Raw genomic sequence first — 23,974 nt, 5'->3', positions numbered from 1 at the left:
CTAGGAAGCAGAGGTGTCTCTCCTTGAAACTGGAAGTGTTCTCAGCCTCTTGCCCCAAAATTGCTAGCTGGGCCTCAGTTTCCACAAAGACTTTCACAGTCCTAGTCAGCTCCGAGCATGGGCAAATCACAAGCCATCATTTTGAACGCAATTCCTTGTTTGAACGCGCGTGCGTTGGGTGCCAGACTTTCAGCCTGATCTTCCAGCCATTAGGGACAGTTTAACGGCATTTAAGAGCAGTAGTTGGTGCCCAGTTGACCCCTCGCAGTGACGCACGGCCGACATTTTGTCAGAGATGCCCCAAGCGAGGTGCCGAACGCTGCCCGAGACCTATCGGTGAGCAAATATTAGTAGAGTTTTCAAACCCCGCCAGTTTTCTCGCTGTTGACGGGAGTTGTAGGAAGCTCCAGACTAGGGAGGAGCGGGGTCTTGGGGTGCAGACAGATGATTGAGTTACGACGACCCCTCCAGTCGCCGCCTGTCAGACTCGCCGCGGTAGCTCGCAGCTTGCACGGGCTCCGCTAAAGGGTGGCAGCAGAAAGAAGCTGGGTTGTTGATGCTGCTACCAACCTCGGCCATCTGGTCCACCCATCTGAGAGATGCGACTGCTCCAGGGCAGAGACACTCATCTGCTCCCCAGTCAGGCTCTGCGCCGCCACCGTTTTCAGCCCCGGGGCTTCGAGCCTGGTCAACATCGCTGAGGTTGTTACTTTGGGCGATTTCAAATCAATTAGGAAGTGGGGCTGGACAGAAATAAACCCTTCTCACACCGGGAAAAAAGTTCTTCCTAAGGTACTTGCTTGAGCTGAACATCTTTCAAATTACAGTGGACCAGCTTTGCTGTATCTAAACAACCAGTTATGCATATAAAATGGATCAATAAAACTACTCATTTACTCTCAGCCTGTCTGGTTGGGCTCCTCTTTTGCATTGTGTGGGGTGAAAACCTCTAAAAGCCTTGAGCCAGAATACGCAGGTATTTGGAATTTTATTTACTCAGATAAAGGTAAATAAAATACAGGGATCTTAAATCTTTGTGTTGACAAATTAGTTGAAATAAACCGCTCCTGAAAATCAGTGTGTAACAAAACCATTAAAACACAAGGCTTGAAAATGAAATGATACAAGGGGTTGGAGTTTTGTTTTGATATTTTACCATCACGAAGGTAATGGTTCATATCTAATGCAAAACGTGGCCTGAAGTAAGTTATGGAAGTAATTTTCTCATGTTTTAATAAATGTGTAAATCTAGAACTCAGCCTACAAGTGAACAATCATATTAGTGAAATGAATGTGAAACAATCAAGTAAATAACTGTTTTTACATGTTAAGTATCAGATACAACAGGGTAAAATGGCATTACTTCTTCATTGCTTCTGTTTGAATGGTGCATGGAAAACTTTTATTACAGCTTTATGCAAATCTCATGCTGGTGCATTTTTCAAGGAAATAGTTGGTTTCCTTATATTTCATTTTATACCTAGAGAAACAGAGAACTGCCCTGGTTTAACATCCAGAAGGGCAAATCCTCCACACATTTCTGGATGTTGGCTGAACAAGGACCAAGCATTTATTTAAGAAGTTGCCCTTGTTTTATCGTATGTGTACACAAACATGTCAGCCTATGTATTAATTTTCATTAAAAGGCCAGACTTAAAAAACCCCCAACAAACAGAAAATGAGAAAAGCTGAGTGCAAAGCTGAGCACCTCACAGATGGACATGGAGTCTGACGCCCTTGTTATTTAAACACAGACAGCTGGATTTCCACTTCAGCCAGAGGATAAGACAACACTCACTCTTCCTGTCCTTTGAAGACTCAGCTTCAACTCTTGCAACCTCTGAGTAACTTCAGGAAGGAAAAGTCTCTCCACAGGCAAGGTCTCTGAGCAACAAGGGTATGTAAACTGAAACTTTTGGGGTCACACAAACTCATGGAGATAACTCTCTTTCTGGTTAGGGAATGGCAAATTGTGATTTATTATTGCAGGCAGCCAAAAGAGGGGAGCAGCAGCTTCCCTCTCCTTTCCCACTAAAATACTGCTGCCGCATGCATGCTCCTTTGCCAAAAAAAAGTATGTGCATGTGTGGCAGAAAACCAAATTACACCAAGCAGACTACGATATGACTGACATCTTCAAAGTCTGAAAAAACAGTAAAGCAGAAGGGGAAATACTGGATAATTTTTTATCAGGCCTCTTTATCAGACATTGGACACGCCATCAGATATCAAACAAGGTTTTCCACCCACTCGTGAGATGGGGAAGTAGCAGCAAGGCTAAGAAGGCTCCACGGAGGAGAAAATCTTCAATAGGCAGAAGGGCTTTGTGAAGCAGCCTGAAGGATGTATAACTAATCTAATATGACAAATTATTCAGATAAAGATCTTCCAATTCAGAGTACAGAACAGACTCTCATAAACGGCGCACATTCATAATTATATGTCTGCTCCATGCCCTGCGCCGGTAGCCGCCAGGCACAGCTGTACTGGCAAGGGAAGGGCAGACGCTTTTATCCTCCGGAGGCACCGGGCACGGACCTGCTCTCCAGCAGGTCTGGAGACCCATGGCACTGCCACCACGCACAACGTGGACCTCAGCATCCCTGGACATGGAAGCGGGGTGGGGAACCGGGATGCTGTCTCACTGCCATGAAGTCTTCCTTTATTGATCCTCCTGGTCTGCCCAGTGATCTTGGACCAAGCTGGTCATCAGCTTGCTTACATCATTTATTGCCAAGAAATGCTCCAGCAGACCCGTGTGCTACTCGCTCTGCATCACCCTCAGCATGAGCCCGCTAGTCAAATACCACAAATCATCCTTGAGTACTTATGACATTAGTCAGAGAAGTGATGCCAGGTAGTGATGAGTCAACAGAAGAATGAGGAGTGTCATTTTTTAGTGTAATGAGTGCTGTCATGCCTACATGTCAGGACAACGGATGCCACACAAAAGCACTGAAAAATCCCAGCTTCCCATGTAGGAAGGTACTCATTTATCACACGCCATCCTTCTCAGGTGAAATAACATAAACTCTTGTACTCACAAGCCTCGAAGAGAGACTCTGGCATGTTAAGAGCGGTGCAGATTTATTTTCATGGTTGTTAGGAAATGGAGAAATTGTCCTGAAAATTTTGGATGGGACTCTGCCTTTGGTGGCTGCACCCAGCTTGCCAGACCAAGACTTTTCAGTAGCTATCAGCCAAGCCATGCTGGCTGGCTCCTGAAACCAGGCTACACCGGAGGGCAAGCTGGGATGGCACGGAGAACACTGGGCAACCCCCCCCTCTCACCGCAGGAGAAGCCAGCCAGGCAGAGCTGCTGTGATGAATGTCTCTGGTCCACTGGGTAGGACCTGAAGAAACAGCACTCTTGTCCTGTGCCCGTGGGATCTCCAGGGAACTTGTCAGGATGCCGTAGGACCGTGAAGATCAGCCACCCCTGCACTAAAGCACAAGCGACGTCTGCTAAACTTTCTGCACACACTCTACAAAGCTTCTGGTGTACTTTGAAAAAAGGCCTGCTGTGGATTTAACTACTTGCCCATCTTTTTAAGCTAAGAGCTCATCATTTTCAACTTAAGAAGTCCCACTTCAAAAAAAAAATAAAAATTCACAGATACTGTGGAAGGCAAAAGACACTGTGTGAAATCTGCAAATTCTGGCCCTCATCAATAAAAATTCAAAATGTTAAAAACATGGGATAAGGTAGGAAGTCAGTCCCTCTTTCTCACAGCGTTTCATGCGTGCTTTGTGTTATATATCTACCAAATGATAAGCTCCTTGAAAGAGAACCATTTTCCTTTTGTTTGGTCCTGAACACACAGTTGGAAGTTCAAGCATCTAGCACACAGAGAAGCATTCCTGTATGTTCTTTGCCTAATTTTAAAATAAGTTAAATAGAATATACATAATAGCCATTTAGTTAGATCAAAGGCAGCTGCAGCCACCCCTGGTGTTTACTTCCAAACCATTACACATCACTAGCAAGATACTCCCCGTGACCCTCTGATCTCATAAGGTTCATAAGCAACGCTAAAACCAAAAGCAACCACGAGCTTTACTTCTGCTCCTTTTCCTCCAAAGTCCTCTTCAGTGATGAAACACACCAGGACAGATTTTCCATGTCTTTATTTCACTACTAGCACCACCACAACAGCTTCCCCAGGGCAGAGCAGGGGTCCCAGCAAGCAACCCCCTACCATGAGGAGTCTGGCTGTATCCCACCATCAGTTGAAAGTCATCACGTAACTGGACCACGACACCAAACTCTGGGAGCCTCGATATCTGAGTCTCGTCTTACAAAGACGGGACTCCGGTCACATCTCTGGTGCTTGGATAGGTAAGTCCACTCACCAGACACAGCAGCCTGAAGACTTCTGCTCACTTTGGAAGGGAGGTGTACCAATGGAGTGCGTCAGTTTATAACATACTTTAGATGGACATATAGTGCTAAATCACAGTTCCATCTATCTATATGCACGCACTTACAGCCATATAAAGGTCCTCTTAAACTGCACCAAGAAGCATCATTACACCAGGACGAAAGCCACGTTGGGACGTTGCCTCAGTTTAACTAAATTCCTTTCTAAACTAACGATTAAACTCACAATAAAACCTGAAGTATAGACAAACCTTACTCTGCTGAGCCCAGCCTGCGTTTGCCTACTCCTAACACACTCTGATGCAGGCTTGGAGCAGAGGACCTGAGCAGAGGACCTGAGCTAACCGCTGGAACAAAACCAGCTTCCCCCGTGGAAAGGGAGTGAAGGTTCACACCAGACTTGAAAGGAAGCTTTCCCGAGCTTAACAACAGCTGTGCCGCCAATGTTTTCGGTTTATTTTTTTTTTTTTTCCCCTGTAACCTTTGTGTGAACTCCTGAAATGAATGGCTTTGGCTTACAAACCTGTGCTCCTGGACCAAACAGCCCCATGAAGCTGGCAGTCCCTTTCACCCTCACCCCTTGTATTGCTAACCTTAGATCCCCCCCCCCCCTGCTAATGGGGCCAGAGATGCAGGTGCAAGTGAGCTTGAGCAAAACATTATGAGCAGCCCACAAAACACCCTGGTGCTAGCACGTGGAGAGACATGGCTCCTGCAGGAGCTTGGACAGCCTGAGCTTTCTGGTGTGACACAGAGGCCACTCTGAGTCCTGTGGGTCTTGGACATCTGATACCAAAGCATTATTACATGCAGAATGTGTATTTTGGATCATAAATACATCATTTGGGATTTTTTTTTTTTTTTCCCTGCGTTTGCTGTGTTTTCCGGAGGGGATCACATTGCATCGCAAGCCAACTAGCTTTGCCGTTGAAGGCCGAGTGTGAAAATCGTGGCAATAAATCCCACCCAAGCCATTCTTGCAAAACGTGGATAATGAACACGTGTTGCGGTATGCAGGTTTTATTGGCACGCTTTTTCAGCTTCGGTTTCAAAGGTGAAGCCATAAGCACGTTAGTCAGATCACTCTGAACACCAGGAGCTGGAGAGGAGCTCTCCGGACAGCAACGACCTGCGCCAGCCCCGTGCCAGATGTGCATCCCGCTTCCCAGTGCCCCACCAACCTCTGCACGTGCTGTATTTTCCCAGGTGGAGGTAAGAGCAGCAAACTTCTAATGGAAGTTCATGCAAGAGAAGAGGCAGCTGGCTGATGCGATCCATTTGATCCAATGAGGCTTCAATTAGGATTGATGAAATACCTAGTTCTCTACAAAAATATCTACTGCAACGTATATGCAACATGCCTGCTGTCTCAAAAGAAATACAGTTTTTCTTTGGTTAGTTTTGGGGGAAAAGGCATAGTTTTATAATGGGTTGTGTGCATCCTATGGACATAAACACACCTCCAAGACTGTCAAAGTGATTTCCATAGAAATGCACAGAGCATATACAGCAGACAGTCACCATTTCAGGTTCATATATTAATGAACCAGAAATTACATTCCCTTTATAGTAAGTGTCCTCTAGCATTCCCCCATCTTAAGGAAAATAGCACTTCAAAATGCTGACAAGAGCAAAGTCTATAAACCTATCATTTAAATATCTGACAGTAAGCACCAGTAAGAGACAGCACTAGAAAATGTATACTCGAAACGGCTCTTTTGCAGGTACTGAGAAATTTTCTCTGTTCTCCCTTGTTCTCAGTATTTCATTTCATAAAGCTCTTCCAACATTTTTCTGAGCACACTGTAGTGGTATAAGACACATATAGCAGAGGCTACCAAAGTTGCAGTCTCATAGTTTCCGCAGCGTTACTGCAGCACTAAAACCATCAATAAAAATGTTTTCACACTCTATATGTCAAAATCAATTTTACTAATAAGTATGATATTTCTTCTTAGATGAACAAATGTAGTAATTTTCTTTTTACTTCTCATTTTTTTTGCAATTATGATTTTATCTATTCTAGCCTAATATGGAAGTAAATTGGAGCGATACCATGTGGCTCAAATTAAGAGATATCAGCCCAATTCTTAAGTAAGCTGGTAACAATTTTTTACAAAGCAGTGCTAGTGAAAAGTGATAGTGGCAGTGCTGGGAAGCAGGGTCTGCTGTTGAAGCCCAGAGCAGCTGTGACAGTGCAGATTCAGCTGCACTGCTCCTCTAACTTATTAAAATAATTTTCTGGAAAATAAACCACCAAACCCTTCAATGCGTAAGCAGGTCGTTTATTCCTACTTAAAGGGTCTGAGTTGAGACTCCCAACGCAACGGCTAGGAGTGATTTTCACCAGGCATGGGATATAGATCACTAATGCATTGCACAAAGGCTACTGAAAAGCCATCAGCTGGGAACAGCTTTTGGTCACTACTAAACAGGGGGCAGATTTGAACCAGTGACCTAGAAGTGAAAGACTTTGTAATCTGATTACCAATCCCTTGAGCCATCCCATCCCTCCCCTTTTCTTTTTTACTGATAAGAGAAAAAGAGTCTTATTACCTAAGCAACTTTTGTAGCCTGTTAGCAATGCAAAAGCTTTCATTTAGTGCTTAAAAAGGAAAGTCTCATGGGCACGCTTATTAGCCCATCTCAAGCACAGGCTCTGTATTATTTTTCCCTATTAATTTCAAAATAAATGTATTGGTATAAAAGTGTAGCACAATGCTTTTTCTGATAATGATTTATAGTAAAGTTCTTGCTGATTAAAATAGGTGCTGATGAGAGGTTTTTACATAGCTGTGGAGTCAACAGATCCCTCACTGGCAAACGAAGAGACAACATGCTCCTTTTGTCAGCAAATACTCCAAAGAATATAAACGCATTACTGAGGTATGGTGCATTCCGCAGATGATAAGCATCTAAATCGCTTGTTTTTCACGCATAAATCATACTTTTAAACTACCATGAAGATGTGTTTTCTCATTCAGAAGCAGGACAGTTTGGTAAGTGTTATAGTCTCATCATCAAATATTATTTTAATGCACAAACAGGATCTCCCAAGTATGCCAAGACCCATTTAAATAGCCTTTAAGAGACGATGAAGCTATTGTTTCTCCTTTTCCTCCTCGGTCCTCTTCTCAAGACCCTCAGGAAGAAATCTGGGAGACCTTTTCTGCCAGTTTCCTACCTCTTTTTTCCAGACATTGTGGCCTGCACATTAACGCCGCTTCCTTTGGCTGGAGGTAATAAACGATTAGCTACAGCATAGCGGTGCGGTGTTCATGTTATTCTTTGCTGTACTACACTCAGCCAATGTCTCAAAAATTAATGCAAGTGTATCAGGATCTGAAATTAACTTTTTATAGCCATAAGCAACATCCCGCTAGGAGGGGAAAAATCCTATTATAGCAGTTCTGGCATCTGACTGCTTGTAGACCGTTAGTACGCACAAAATAAGATTTCAAATTATCAAATGGTGAATGCAATAAGAGTTGTTCTGTATTGATTAAACATTTTTTTTTTTCTTTTTGCTTATGAACCAATAAAGAAAAAACAGGTGATGCTTGCTGTTGCTAAATGACAGATCTATTACTAAAGATCAGGTGGGAGACCAGACTGTCCAAGACCACTACGTGATTATACAGAAATAATTAGAAAACCTACATATTTATAATAAACACGCTACATTATCCTCTAGAGTTGTGCAGTAACTTCCAGGAGGATTTTTCAGAAATTTATATACCCACTGCACTGTTTAAAAATGCATTGCTAAGAATTAGAATGGCTCAAAATCACTTTGATATTTGCAAGTGGTTATACTAGACTAAAATAAAACACTTCCAATTCACTCTGCACAAAATATAACCTATTGTTACACTGGCTTGCCTTTTAATGGCCATGAGTTCTGGCTAGGACAGTATTTTAGAAGTTTATTAAAAAATTACTTTTCCTATGTAAGAAAATCATTAAGTTTCAAATGGCTGAAAATTAGAACTTACATGTGGGAAAACCTTTAGCTACACCAAACACCCATCGCCTTGACTAACGGTCATTTGCAGGGATCAGCCAAACCAGCTGTTTAACTACACATGTTTATGAATACTTGATGTGAGAAAATTTACACACTCACTGGAAGTCAGCAACAGTTAATCAGGAAGAAGTATTTTGGCTAAACACCAGAGAGGTAGAAGAAAAAAACAGACCAGATTTGATATAGGGCCCAATCCCAAATCGCAGCTTAAGCAGTGGATGGGACTTTAAGCCACAGGACGTAATCTCTTGAACTTGAGTGCTGGAATTTCATAGCAAAGAAAAACGCCCGATCTGGCCAGCACACAGCACTCGTTTCAGCGGACTGCCGAAGACACGGACGAGCTAATAGCAACGCTTGGTGTCTTCATGTTGAGCTTGGACGTTATTATTTTGATACCATGTCTAATGCTGGTATTAATTTTCTGATGTTTGTGAAATGATGCCGGCTTTTATTAATCCGATTAACCTGACTATTCAACCTCTTTTGCAAATCCCATGCAAAATAATGCTACTAAAAGAGCCCATGAATGGAAGAAACACTTAAACTTGGAACAGCAACTCAGGTGATTTAGTGTTTTGTAAATAAGAAACATTTTTCCGAGGGTAATGTAAATGATACAAGTTTTACACATACCGAAGATGCACTCTTTAAACTTCCTATTCTTGTCCTCTGCTTATCTTTCTCCTGACCTTTGCTGAAATAAATCACCCTAACTCCTCAGCACCCTCCCCGACGTGTTTCTAACGCCACGCATCACACTTGCTGGCTGGAAGCACAGCTGGCAAGGGATCTAAACCCCATCGCAGGGCAAACTCAGCCTTCTGGCTTTGCCAAGAATGACATTTCGAGGCTTTTTAAAAAAAATAAAAAATAAAATTAAAAAATTTGCTACTGCACGGGACACACTTGATTCTGTGTCTGTTTGTGAGCACTGATGACTCCACCCATTATATTAACAGAAGGCTAAACACAAAGCAGCAACGAAATTAACCAGCCTAGGATTTCTTAATAAGAACCCGGTGGTTAATTAAAGTCAGATTACGGAATTCAGCGGAGTTCCGCGGGCTGTCCCAGAAGGATGCTGCAACCGAGGACAAGCAGTGCCCTCTAGTGTCACCGCCTGCCAAACCCCCCCCCCCTCCCCGCAGCATCATGGGGACCTTGGAGGGGGGGGGACCAGGACCATCCCCACCCGGTTGCACGCGTGGGAGACCAAGATGTACCTGCACACGCCTATACGTGAGTATATAAGGCGCATCGCCTTGGCGCGCGGCATCGCGAAGGCGACGCGCGTTATGTACTTACGTATAGGACATATATTTGCGCGTGCACGGGCGCGTTCGCTTATTATGCTATGTCCACGTATGCGCACACATACGCGTGCACACGCGCAGGCGCACGCACCGAGCCCCGGCACGGCCCAAGATGTCTTTAATGTTGCAGGCAGCTTGGGGGAAAAAAAAAAAACAAAACCCCAAAAAACCCCCAACCCAAAAAACCCCCACCACAAAACCAACCACATTTCGGCGCGGAGCGGCAGGCCATGCATGAAAGGGGGTGTCAGAAAGCCCAGCAGAATCACTCACTGTGAAGATGTCTAATAGGAACTGCTGAATACACAATACGGGCAGCATGGGCTGAATGGTTAAATTGGAGCGGCCAGAACGCAGTCAGAAGGTTTTGAATCAATCAGAAATTATAATTAAACCTGTAATGAGTGTTTTGACATCTTCCCCCCTTTTTTTGTTAATTGGAGGTTAACACTATTTAGACTTTATTACGGTCCAGTATCAACAATTTTGTAATATAACTTCTATGCCTCTTAGCAAATTACCTCAAACTTTACTCTTTGGATGTAAAAATAGTCCCTCAGCACTCTCAAAAATTTCACTCTGGTGGGAAAAATTCTACAAAACTTCAGTAGGTGTTTTATTTAAGCTGAAATAACAACAGAGTCATGCTAGGTTTGTTTAATTTTTCATTTTACTGCATAAACATTTGACAAAGAGAGAAAGCTATCTGTTCATCTTGTGAATGATGGTATACGTCATATGTTCATTAGCATTCACGTCTTCCGTGAAGTACAGGCAATAAAATAAGGAAACAAAGACAAAAGGTATAAAAGAATGATACAAGATGGCACCAGTTACAGGTGCATGGAAAAAGCCTCGAACATTATAAAAAGACATATATGAGATGTCAAATAACCCATTCTTATAATACTGTAAAAAAAAAAATAATAAAAAATTAAAAAATTGAAGCCTGACAGCACTGGCCACTTTCATTTGCATAAAAAGTGCAAGTGACTATTTATAAATATATTCAGATCACAAGATGTTTGTATTCTGTTTTTCCATGTAAAGCATTAATAGACATTTATTCCCATCCTTGCATTTTAAAAAGCGATGTACATAATTAGGCTTTTACGAAAAGCTTACAATGTGCATTATAAATTGATTCCTGTTTAAAGTGAAGGCGGCAAATATGCATTAGTTTAAGAGACAAATGGCTGGAAACACAATGTTCAGAATGACAGTGGATACGTATTTAGACACCTTACAATAACTATTAGGGTACAATTGCCGATGAAGGTTTAATTGCGTAAGATTCATTAAAATCTCTAAATGGCATACACACATTTAGGCTTAATATGAGAGCACAGCCATAAAAAATGGATTTGGAAGTCTTTGCCACTGGATTTTAGCAGCAATTTAGCATTCCAAAAAAGTTAGCAACAGCAACTGAAATAATTCAAGTGCATTTTACAGCAGATGCTGCTATTATCAATAAATATTTTTTTGGGAGACTTACAGTGCTGCCGCCCAGGGAACCCATCCCAAACTGCAGCACGGTTCACCTCAGCACAAAACGGTTTGGGAGGCGGGAGGTGAAAGCGCAGTTATACATTACAGACGTTAAGAAAGTTTTTATTATTTCCTCCTCCCACGCGCAAAGATGCTAACAGCTGTTTTAAGGAAGAAGAAGAAAAGACGAGGTCGCTTGCCGTAGCACCGCCTGATCCCTCGTGCCCGAGGATGTCAACCTACTGCAGAAAATGTGACACGGGGTTGCGCTTCAGGCTGGCCGACAAAAGTTAATTTTGCAGAGGACAGCGGTTGCTCTTCACCCCCGGCTCAGGGCCGCGCGCTCTTCGTGCGAGGACGGCGCAGCCCTCGCGTGGCGTGAATGACACCGGCAAAAGAAAAGAGGGACCCGGAGACTGACGTCCCCCTCAGCATCACTCATTATTTCTGCGTGGCGGGGAGGGTTGGAATCAAAATGGAGGGTTTTTCTGGGACCTGGGCAGCGGGGCGGCTGGGGCGCGTGGGTTTAGGGGAAAAGGGAGGAAGGGGACGCAGGGGCACGCAGCGAGTGTTCGCCGGTGACCGGCTGGAAAGTTTGACTTGGGATACAGCTGAGTGGAAGAGCAGTGATTGAAGGGGAGTGTGTCGATGTGCGAGAGGTCAGGGGGAAACCGGGAAGGGCTGAAACACACCTCCTGCATTACCGGCGTCAATAGGTCTTTGATGCGGTGGGAATTTCTCCGCTAAAACTTATTAAGAATTTTATACCAATAATACGCACTGCGATCGCGTGCGGGGCTGTGTACGGGCAGGGAGACGCACGGAACAGCACACTGTGGCATATGCCTGCCTGCATTTGGCTTACCGAATGCAGGCGGATGCTTTTTTCCTATGGGATGCGTCTCCTGAACTACCTGATTTAGAAATATTTGTTTAAACTGTGAAAAGTTACTTTAGTATGTATGAAAGAGAAGCAGAAGGCAGAAAGATTTTTCCTTTCAAAATAAGGTGTCTCGAGGAATGTGCATTATATAACTAATTTTAATTTTGTGCAGTTACAAACTATAGACTTGCTATCCCCTTCCACAGATTCATGTGAATCTACCAAATATAGTGACATTGAAATTTCAAATTTCTTTTTTCTATAACACTCGCTTCACAATTAGAGTAAAAAACTTCACTTAGATTGTACTTAGCAGAACGCTGCAAAATATAAAAATGTATCGAGTACATACAAAAGAAGTGCGATCCAAAGCAATGCAAATAATAACTTACACCATTATTTTCTATGCCATGCAATAAAAATCAGTTTTGCCCAGCCGAATAAGGATTTAGCCTCTACTTAAATAGGACAACTGTTTGTTGTTTTTTTTTTTTCTGGAAAAAGAAAGGTGGTGGGAAGCAACACGAGAGTCTGCAGCATAGGACGATTCTAATTGTTTTGCCTTTATTACGCACTATTCTTATGAACGCTACCACCCATTACCCTTTCGGCAATGAAGTAGGGCTCAAACGGTGACCCCAGTAAATCTGGTGCTAAGCAGTCTGTATTGCACCCGGAGCAGCCTCTCCTCAAAATATGAACATGACAGAAAATCAGCATTTCTGGAGTGAGACGGGGAGGCTCTAGCAATTCCCTCCTCTGACTGCTGCACCAGATCACAAGTGTCGGGGAGTTCTTGATCAAGTCTTTGTCATTTAAACACCCCATTTTAGCTCGGAAAAAATTTAGCATAAATAAACTTTAATGCCTTTAAAAAAAATGTACTAGAGTATCTTGCATGTGATGGAAGTTTGCCAGTTAAATCATGAAAAGGTTTTGAGTGGAGGACAGATACCTCGTACGTATGATGCACAGAGAGTAAAAATGTTTAGGTGGGAATGAAGTAGCGGAAAACATTTTTAATTGCTGCATGGTATCTGTCACATTAGCAGTACCCAGACTCTGAAAAGATCTCCCTAGCAAAACAACACAGAACCAGCTCTTATCTTCAGTAACGTGCTTGTAAAATGAAAATGTCTCAGTGACACGGGAAAGAGATGACACTTCAGACATCCTCTGTAATTTTTCCAGTCTCTAAATACTATGGTTTTACAAACTAAAAATAAAAAACCCACAGACTTTGGACTTTCATTCTTTATATACTTATTTGGAAAACGTCAGCCCCACGTCTGAAAAATATAACTTTTTGCCACGGAAGTGAAATTTTTCACAGGAAAACTTTAAAATATGGGTTTTTACATTGTGCTGCTCTATTTTACCTAGACCTTATCAGTAAAAGGACTCGCTTGTATTCCTGATGCCCAGCAATCAAGCAATCATTAAAACCCATTCAAAACACTTATTTCAACACATCCAGAACATCATTTGGGGCTGCAAATATCTGCGGAGAAAAATCTCAGTATACAACAGCCATGGAGGGTATCAGAAAGTCTGGAAGTACCTATATACATCTTCATCACGTTTTTCTAGGGCATCCGCTTTGTTTAACAGCACACTGCTATGCATGCTATGGATGCTTTTTTTTCAGAGAGTATTCCTACCTGAAGTAAGAGATTAGATTTCTTTTCTTCATTTTAATTGCTTATAAGCAATCGTGTCCCACCCTTCCTTTTTCAAAACCGAAGCTGTTTGCAAAAGATCTATTTTGCTACCAGAAATTTTTCCTGTCTTGTTGCCCTGCACAGTTCATGCATATAAGCAAGTCCAGCGTTTTTCTTCAACTGAACAACACTGATAATGGGCTGCTACGACATACTCAGACTCTTCTTTTATTTCAGAATTAAAAGCAAGTTCCACTCCCCACTTAAGAGATTAGCTCATCGTTAGCCCCTGCCCATCTTCTACATTCATTGACTCAAATATCAGCAAGAGACAGCTTAAAATAAGTGAAAAGTGTTGCAGATGCACAATCTGTGCACAATGCAGCCACACAATATATTTAACACTCGCACAGGATATCGCTATGTATAACGAAATAGTTATCGGTATAAATATCCACCGATTTAATTTATATAGCAAAACAAAAAAGAACAGATTTCCAGTTACTATCCAACTTTTTTTTTCCCTGCAGATTCTTGAAATCTGTATTTGCATGTTCATCCTCTATGCTATGGAAAGCTCAGAATTCATCATCGATGCAAAAATCAGAAAAGATCCTCTGTATCAATAGGTCAACACATTCTTTTGAGATTTTAATAATGGCCTGTCCTATTACATTTGTTATTCATATAGAATAAGGATAGACAATTTTTAGGTATTATATAGCTTTCTTCTGGAATATTAGCTTTGTGGCTTTGAGAGGCCATTTTCTAAAGATCCTAATAGTCAAATGACATCTTGGGAAATGTTACATTCTCACTGCATTTGCATGATAATGAAGATGAAATTTCATATACGCTACCTGAATTATACTTATCTAAGTTTTGTTTTACTGAATGACCAAAGGAATATGTTCCCTAAGCCAAAGTATCGCAATACAATGCAATACATTATTGCTTCTGTGAAAGACATGAAACTATAATCCAAGCGATAAAAAAAAAACCCTGCGTAATTTATGTAATAGCATTAATAAGATCTCAGCTGTGTATCTCTGAATACTTATTTCCTTCGAAGAAAATTCTACAGTGTCCACAAAAATATCCTTAGTACATTTTTTAAAAATTATGAAGGAATGGCTCTGTGATGCTCAGTGCTCTGTGGGACAGGAACGCTATTGTAACATTTTATTTTTCACCAACATGCAGTACTATCATGCGCTTGGTAAAGTTCACATGTCAGCTCATTCACTAGATATGAGCCACCCTTTGGGTATAACCACATTTCACCTCTACCTACAGGGAAGTCCATGTGTCAAATCATTTTCTGACCACAGAAGGAGGTTTGGTGGGCAATAATAATGGGCATCTTTCCCATAATTAGGCACGTAGGCAAATGTGCGGCACTCAGAAATTGCAGCAGTGGATTTCAGAGCTCCTGAATATGGGTTGTTATTGCAGCAGACATTGAAAAGCTCCATCCCCTACAAGGGTGAGCCAAGAACCCGGCTGCCAAACCTGGGTTTCAAAAGCCAGCCCCTGACATACCACGCCGGTAACAACAAGGACATTGTAAGGAAGGATTTGTCCTCCCTGATCAACACAAAGCTGATCAACCATCGGTCTGCTCAGCAATTTACCTATGTGATTAATTTTGAAGTACAGCTCCAGCGAGCCAAAATCCAACCGCGGTTTTGTCCCAAAGATGCCATTTTTAAATATTTTTGTACGACTGAAGAAAATTTAGTACAAACCACGCAAGTTACAAACTGACCATATTAATCTCAGCAAAGACACCAGCACACACAGTCTTAGATTAAGTCTTCACTTATAATTGCAAACTCTTTGAAGAGAGAGTAGTTTTGATTTTTGCTGGAAGCTATAGGCATTGTTTAAAAAAACCCCCACAGCATGGAATAAAAGGTATACATAATGGTGATTTTATTTAACATAGCTTTTCAGTACACTCTGGTCTATGCTGTGCTATAACTGCAGAGACAAATCCAAATTAAAAAAAAAACAAACAACAAACCACAACACAAAAAACCCCTATCCTAAAAAAAAAAAAAAAAAAAAAAAGAGGAAAGGCCTATACTCAAAGGAACATCTGAATAAAATTGAGACATCTGCAGTAAAGTTTTCCCTTCTCCCTAGAATGTTTGAGATGAACTCGGCGTAACACTGCCTTCCAAGAAAAGACAGGGTGATCAATGCAGGAGCACATCAGGCTCCCTTGGACAGGCCAATCAATGCAAGAAAGAACCTTGCCCAGGGCCTTATGCAAATAGAAGCACGTCCTGCAACCCGGGGAGGGAACATGCGCAATAGATCAATGGCATCTGAAAAACCTTACAGCTATATCAGCCTCAGACAGTAAATATATAATGATGAATCCCTCACGTTCAGCCGTGAACTCTTTAAACTAGGTTATTTTCAACAGCTGGTTTAAAAAAATCTGCTGGGGCTGTAGACAGCAACGGCAGCTAAGTGAAATAAGATTACTGAGGGTTAAATTAACAATGCTTTTTTTCAGGCTCAGAAGATATAATCTCTGTACTTTAACACCTTGTAAAACGCTGGAAGTTATGTGCCCACCAGGGTAGGGACCGAGAGGGGGGTGGCTGAGGTTTTGTGTCGTTATTTTGATATTTTGATTATTTTTTTTTTTTAAAATCTACCAAGTAAAGTACTCCGTGATGTAGAAAAAAAATAAAAGGTTTTTCATTTACAAGAACTACAATGTCAGAGATCTAACATCACTATCATCACTCCACTGATGGACATCTATTCTGTCAAAGAATATTGCAATTATATTTTTTGTACCCTCCACTATTTTAGACTATGTTTTAAAGGTATTCAGGAAAACAGTAAGGCTCTTTAGCAAAGCAGCTGACATATTAATACTTCAAAAGCACTCGCAAATTGGAATAAAACTTGGTGCACAAAGCTATATGCACGACCACAGGACCATACAGGTTCACCAGCTACTTGGTAACTACACCAAAATTGCTAAAATAACAAGTCTTCCCACAGAGACTTGTGGGGAATGATTTCCTAAACATTATTCATCATCCGTTCTTGGGAAAGGGATGGGGAGAGAAAGGTGGAGGATGAAGGAACAGGCAAAAAAGCCTACAAAAACTTTTTCTCTCAAGAAACTCTGCTTTTAAAGATCACTAGCAGCTCCTAACTTCATAGCACAAAGGTATAATACTCCTGTCAGATGGCTAGAGCCACCCCAGGACAAAATATAATCCAGATATCGACAAGCAAATAAAATGCCTTGGCTTAATCAAGCTTGTAAAAACCTCATGCACTTTGTATCCTGATACTGTAGGATACTGAGATTCACTATTACATCTAGTTTGCCTTGGAAAAATAGAAAAGATAGAAAAACAACCAATTAAACTATTTGTTCCTCATGTATTTATGAGGAAATTTTACTCCTGCATTTTGACACTTTGCATTAAAATCTCAGTTCAGTTCTGTGGTGTTAAAAGCACAATTTTCTCAATGAATATGTGTGCAAAATCTACTTACATATTTTTACTTCCTATCACATTCAAGCAAAGCCCTTAAATAGGATTATTTTTACATTTAAACACTGGTAGTCATGCTATTATTAATATTAAAATACTTCACTAATATACTGAAAGAGCTATGTATCACATCTTCACTAGATTAAAGAAAGGAAAGTTCTAGGATAAAATGCAAATTCCAGCTGCTTCTTACTGTACCACATTTTTAGAGCTCCCTTCACCAGAGTATGTTTGGATTCCTTTTACTCCACCTGGATTTGCAATGCCTAATATATTATTAACTTGCAGTTCCCCTGGTTGATCCACTAAACCAGGTCTTAAAGTCTTATAAAATCTCTACTGTTCCACACAAAAGCCATACATACACTTTTCACCATAATTAACATTTAAATTAACAGTAACACAATACACTTGTGTAGTCTTATCGGCATAAGATCATGTCACAGAAATGGGAAAAACTATGAAATAACAGTGAAGCAACTTCCTTTTTTTTTTAACATTTTTTTTCCATTAAAAAAACCCCAAACCTCAGAATTTGAAAGAGCCTAATCGTTCAGATCAAATAATCTAAATGCACCACAAAACCTGTCAAGGAGTAACGCATGTGACTTTCCCATTTTCTTTGTCGTATAAGCAAATCCAAGACTCCTACTTTTCTTCTTTATTAGTGTTCATATATACATTCAAAGAGAACTGCAATCCCTTTAGACTGTGATGATGTCATATGTTGTAAAATCTTTAGTATGAAGCTGCTCTCCAGACCAATCCAGAAAGCCAAGTAACCACCTACAAAGTTAAATAAAAAGCCATTTTTTCATATGGTACCTGCTTGAAAAAAACCCCCAGTACTCATGTTGTTTGAACCTCCAGTCAGGCCAATGCATGGCCATTTACAGACGCAATGACCACATCTACATAAAGTGGTATTCTAAAAATTTCATTTTCCTGTCCTGATACTCCACTGCCAGAGAAGAGGCATCTGCAGAGGATGAGGAAAACTGAAGGGTGCACACCACAGCAAAAAGAGGCACCTGCCAGTACAACCCAAAACCAGGTGGATTAAGTAAAATAAAAAGGAAGATGTGCATTCACAGAAGATTTTACAAGATTAAGAAGGCAAAGTCTGAAGATCAGCGTGGATGGGGTGAAGAGCTATTAAGTCTGTCCAGGAGAACAGGAGATGGGACATTTTATTTATGCAGCAGGACTCAGGAGCAGGATGTCACATCTACCAGTATCTCAGGAATTCACCTCGGGGAGCCAAAAAAGAGATGGACTGAAACAGTTCACATCAGAGAGAAGGCAAAGATGTTCAATGTCAGGTAGTTTCCTCAGAGGCTGAGGACAGAAGACTTGTCTCCCATTACTGTTGATGAGTTTCCCCCATGTCTGGATGAGCTCTGATGAGTATGAGATGGTTCAGACAGAAAAAGCTGTACAGAGGTGCACAACTAGAGATGACAACTTGTAACTTCTGGGGAGTTGGGGCAACCAGCGAGGAAATTAATAGCTGGGCAAGAAACTAAGGAAAACCAGTTGCCCCAGGACCTGGAGCTAACTGTTGGGATCAATGGTGTACTCTACACATTTTAAGCAGATTGTTGCACACAGACGTTGCCCCATCAGCTTTGATAGGCTCAAGGGCTGAAGTTTATCTGCACAACTGAAAGGATGAGCGACGTGTTCTTTGAACACGGTCCTGTGCCTTGGCTTTCTTTTTCTTTCAAAGCTAGAATTTGAAATGAAAAATAAACTGACTGATAAGTACACTGTCTCGCAGAATTTAAAACAGTTGAAACAATGCAGGAAAGGATACTAATACAAAGGAATTTATCGAGCCAGAAAGAAGTTTCTAGTCAGATATAAGGATAGATGCCAAATACGGTTTTATTTAACATCTTCATTAATGATCTGGAATTAATTAAATTTGCAGGTGACATTAAAGCAGGAGAAACTGCCAAGAGAAGTAAGGCATGAAAGAAATACAAAACGAGCTTCCAAGATTCATAGACCTGTAGCACAAAAAGGATCGTTATGACAACCTAGTTTGTCATCCCGCACAACAAGGGCCAGAGCGCAGCGAGATTTAATTTGGAAGAACGTGAGATAATATTGTTGGGGGTGGTGGAAATCATCTACTACATTCAGTACCACTGGGGAAAAGGAAATTGAGAGCACTAAAATACTCTGAGAGATGCATGAACATTAGTGGGTACCAAATTCAAAGAAACTTTGGGAAAAAAAAAATCTAGTATCATTCCGTCTGCATTGACCAAAATGTTGCACAGCCGAACAAAGGTACTGAAGTTCACCTTGAGCTAACTATAGTAACTGCACTTAAAATACAGAGTTGAATTCTCAGCACGCTATCAGAGAAATGTTGACAAAAGTACTGGATTCAGACAAACGTACAAAGAAAAAGAAAAAGAAGGCCTAGTTATAAACAGTTGGGCAGCAAGAGACAAGGGGATGGAAATAGGAGAACAATTGCTAAAGATCAGAAAGCTTTTCATACCGAAATCTAAAAATAAATCTTCACTGTGTAGTGCACAGAATTTAAAACAATGCAAAGAAATTACAAAAATATACCACTAGTGAGATGACGCAACTCTAGAAAAGTCTCCGTGAAGAAATGCAGAAAGTTCTGTGCCTTCGACCTCAAAATCCCATCGGATACAAACACGTATTTCCAAGTATCTGGATTTCCAAGTAACCCTAACTTTTACCCATCTCCACTTCTTTGTCCATTTTATAATTAGCATTCCAACTTTGGTGCCAAACTAGAAAATTAATACGAATGGACGAATGAGAGGTAAAGTAATGATGGGTGGTGCCAGCAATTAGTACTCAGTATATCATTCCAGTCCATGAAACATTGCCCTTTTCCTTTTGGAAGAAGTGGGGAAGGGGCATACATAGGGCTGGCCTCAAACCACAGAATGAGCTGAGTGAAGCATGAGATATTACATCAGCAAATGATTAAGACGAAGCAAACAGTAATGATGGTGAGCAAGTTATCCAGAGCAAGGTGACGAGGAGGGATGAATATTCAAAACATGGGCCTATTCTGGAAGTGGCCAGCAGTCAGGCTTTCATTGCACCCATCCTCTTCTCTCATCCAGAAGCAAGGCTGAGAGGGCTGGCGATGAACTGAGGAAGGGGATGCCTACACAGCATTTAAACTAAACCACCAAAAAATGAAAAAGGACATGCAGCTATGGTGCTCTGAACTGCTTGGTAATCGTTCATCATTCCTCTGTCTCTTCCCGTTAGATGATCCTTCCAGACTGCAAGCTCTTCAGGACAAGGCGCTACGATGCGATTGCTACCACAATGCAAATGGATAACAACAAGAAATGGTAGCAAGTGAAATAATGATGCCAGTGTACACTTGTCAGCTTATTTATTTAGGCTGAGAGTGGCCTAAAATGTTTATCTGCTCTGTGTTAAAATGGGCAATATACGCATGTAAATATATACATATGTGTACATATGTGTGTGTATATATGTACCCACACACCCTTTTTTAATGTAGGTATCAGTAAAGGCCAAATGTGATCAAGAAGTTGCTCCAGTACAGCAGGCAGTGACACATATTAAGATACTTCAGTATTTTTTTCTCAATCCACCATTTAATTTCCTTACTGCTGCAAGCCCTCACCCTGGGATCTGTGATCCCCATTGCTTTCTACCGCAAGCCGAAGCTTTCGCATTTCAGAAAGCATCAGCAAAAATGAGCACACTACTTCCAAAAACAAGTGAAGAGGGAAAAAAGTTGTTTGCAAACATTGGTGTTTGGATGTTGACCTGGTTTTGGTTCAAACTCAGCTCTTCTAGTGCTCAAGCCACAGAGTGAGCCTGGAGTCAGAGAGGTGCCAACTCCAGAAAAATTAATCCAAACAGGGTCCAATTGTTCGTGGCTGAAAACAGGCACCTGCACACACTGGCTTTCACAGGATCATGGACTCCTGGGTCATACCAAGGACTGATGGTCCCAGCCAACAACTCACACAACTCTTGCCACGTGGGGGTCACGCTGGTTAGCAGCTTTGCCCCAGTCACCCTGTTCCCAAACAGGGCTTTCTCATCCAATGGAGAGAAACCTAATTCCACCCTAAATTTATTCATGGCCAGTTTTAATCCATTTGTTCCTCTGCCAACATTGTTCTTTGGCTTACACGTCTCTCCCTCCTCGCTGTTTACTCTCCTGATGTATTTGCAGAGTGCTACCAATCCCTCTAAGCTTCCCTTCGTCAGGCTGAACAAGCCATGCTTTTAAACTCTGCTTCTGTAGCAAATACAGAATAGACGCCGAACCTTCTTTTTCTTCAATAGCTACCAAAGTTAATGCAAGAGCATTAGCAGATTACACAGCTCTTATTAAGACTGATAAACCTAGAGGGTGTGTGTGCTGTTTCCAGGGCTATATTGATTCTGGTGCTCATGGTAGGTAGGACATCTCCATGTGGCACCACATCATGGCACATGCACGTATCCTTCCTTTTTTCTAGTAAAATAGGCTCTCCATTGCTCTGAGCGTACTGACACCTCTTCCTCATATCTCTTCTGGACTGAGTTAATCTTCCCGAATGTCTCAGATTATACCAGAGTAATCTCACTGGCATGCTGGCCGGCATTAATATTTCCCTTCCTGGGACAGAAAGAACAAACAAATCGCAGATTTGGGTATTTTGTTGCATTATGGGGTCATTCACTCACAGCCATCGGCAATGAGGCCGCCCACCCCTGGGCTTTCCCATCCCTGCTGTTCCCGGTTGATGAGATCACTCTTCATACACAAATGCAGATGACTAGCCAGTCAATGCCTAAGTGTCCTGAAGTTTGTATTATTCTCTCACTGCAGAAATTTTACTTCTGAATACCAATGGTGACTTCACCGCTTCATGGCAAGAGCCAATTTCATTAGCGCACCCTTACTTTCTGTGCCCCTGTCAGTAACAGAAATAGTAAAAGAAATTTGCCCCAAGACTAGTGAACCTGGTCCTGTCCGACTCTTTTTACACAACCCACTGCTGTTTCTCCATTAGCTCCTCTTGTCTACCTTCATTCCTTGTTTGACCTTTTTCAGATGAATAAGCATTTTTCCAAGAAGCGCAACAAAGTATAGCTGAAATAAATAACCAAATGGAATTAAGATCCCATTTTCAGTTTTAGACTTATTTTTCTGAGTGTCCCTACCTACGTCAGACCTGACTCAAAGGTGCAAATGTAAGTGTACAACACAGAAGAAAGCTGAGACCTAAAACAGGCAGAGTTGGGCGAGGTGATTTGTCCAAAGACGGCACATATAACCCAATCCCCATAAACCTACAAGACAGCATCCCATACTGCTCTCCCAACTACCAATATTTAAAGAATGTCCTCTTTCTTTCTTTAGTTTAATGCTCACAAAGCCTTGAAGCACAGTGATATTCTGCTTTGTTTCTTCACAATATGGACCCTGGTCAGCGAGGTGTTTGGCTTCTCAGGTCTCTACTTCCAGCTCTCTCCCATGCTTCCTACAACCACCACAGATCTTGTGTTACTTCTGCCACACATCAGTAGATGTGTTTTAATACATCAGCCAGGGGAATGAAGAGTTGCATATCCACAGTACCTGCTTTATGCTCATCAATTCTTGAACCAAACTAAATATAAAAAACAAGTAGATAGATATATTTATATAAGTGTATATAAATAAAAAGCCAAATATAACAAACCATTCAATCTGAAATTTCAGGAAATTAAATTAATGAAAAGCTAATGACAGGTTCACAGCCCAGTCATTAAGGCTCTTAAATTGCATTTCGCCTGTGCCAGAATACTGATGCAGCCTCAGAGACTCCCAGGTAGCTCAGCAGGTGTCCGTTTATCATCGTTATTATTATGGCACCTATCAGCTCTAGTCAGGGTCAGGTCCTCGCCGCACTCAGCACAATACAACAAAATGAAGTGGCAGCTTATTGCAAAGCGTATCTCAAAATGATGGACCTAAAATTATTTCAAATGGACAAAATTGGCTGATTTTGATGGAAATAGGATGGTGTAGTGGATACAGTAATTTGAACGGTGTGTTTTAAGGGCTCTCATTTTAACAAAACTGCCTAAAAATACACACTCACACATACACACACACTTTTATCTACACCTTTGGGCAAACTGTCAATATATACATCCAACATTTTAGCCAGCAAAGACCATAATGAGTAGTTTCTTATCTGCTCAAAGACAATCAACCTACTTTCCTCCTCCTAATTTAATCATATCACATTCCCCCGTGCGCTTTGTATTTTTACAGCAGTATGAATGCTGTAAGCTGGAGATACCACCACTGATTCTCACAATTTTGTCATGATTCCCATGATATTTGGTGGGTTTTTTTTTTCTTAAATATATTATTTAACTAAAATTAAAACAAAAAAGCTACATTTCTGGTTCATAAGGTGCCGAGGAAACCCTTGAAAATGCAAAGCCTAAAGTCTCAGGAATATAGGAGGCAAACAGGAGAAATCTTCCACAAAGTCTTTTTTTTTTTTTTTTTTTTTTTTTAAATCTCAGGATACTGAATACCTAATTGCCAATTTTGAAAGCTTAGATTTAACAATTCTTCTTGTGATTCCAAAATGAGTAGTTGTCATGTGTTTTTTACAATGATGGACATGGCTACTTTTACATGTCACCC

The 23,974-nt window shown here is 41.3% G+C and overlaps 1 protein-coding gene across 5 annotated transcripts in view; it reads right to left on the bottom strand.

Moving 5' to 3' along the window:
- FAM172A (family with sequence similarity 172 member A) overlaps positions 1-23,974 on the bottom strand; it is a 272,071-nt gene that overhangs the window by 84,125 nt on the left and 163,972 nt on the right. The gene's annotated exons all lie outside the window — the stretch shown is intronic.

This window comes from Accipiter gentilis, chromosome Z (assembly GCF_929443795.1).
Source record: "Accipiter gentilis chromosome Z, bAccGen1.1, whole genome shotgun sequence".
Classification (NCBI taxonomy): domain Eukaryota; kingdom Metazoa; phylum Chordata; class Aves; order Accipitriformes; family Accipitridae; genus Astur; species Astur gentilis.
This window is presented reverse-complemented; position numbering and strand designations above follow the sequence as displayed.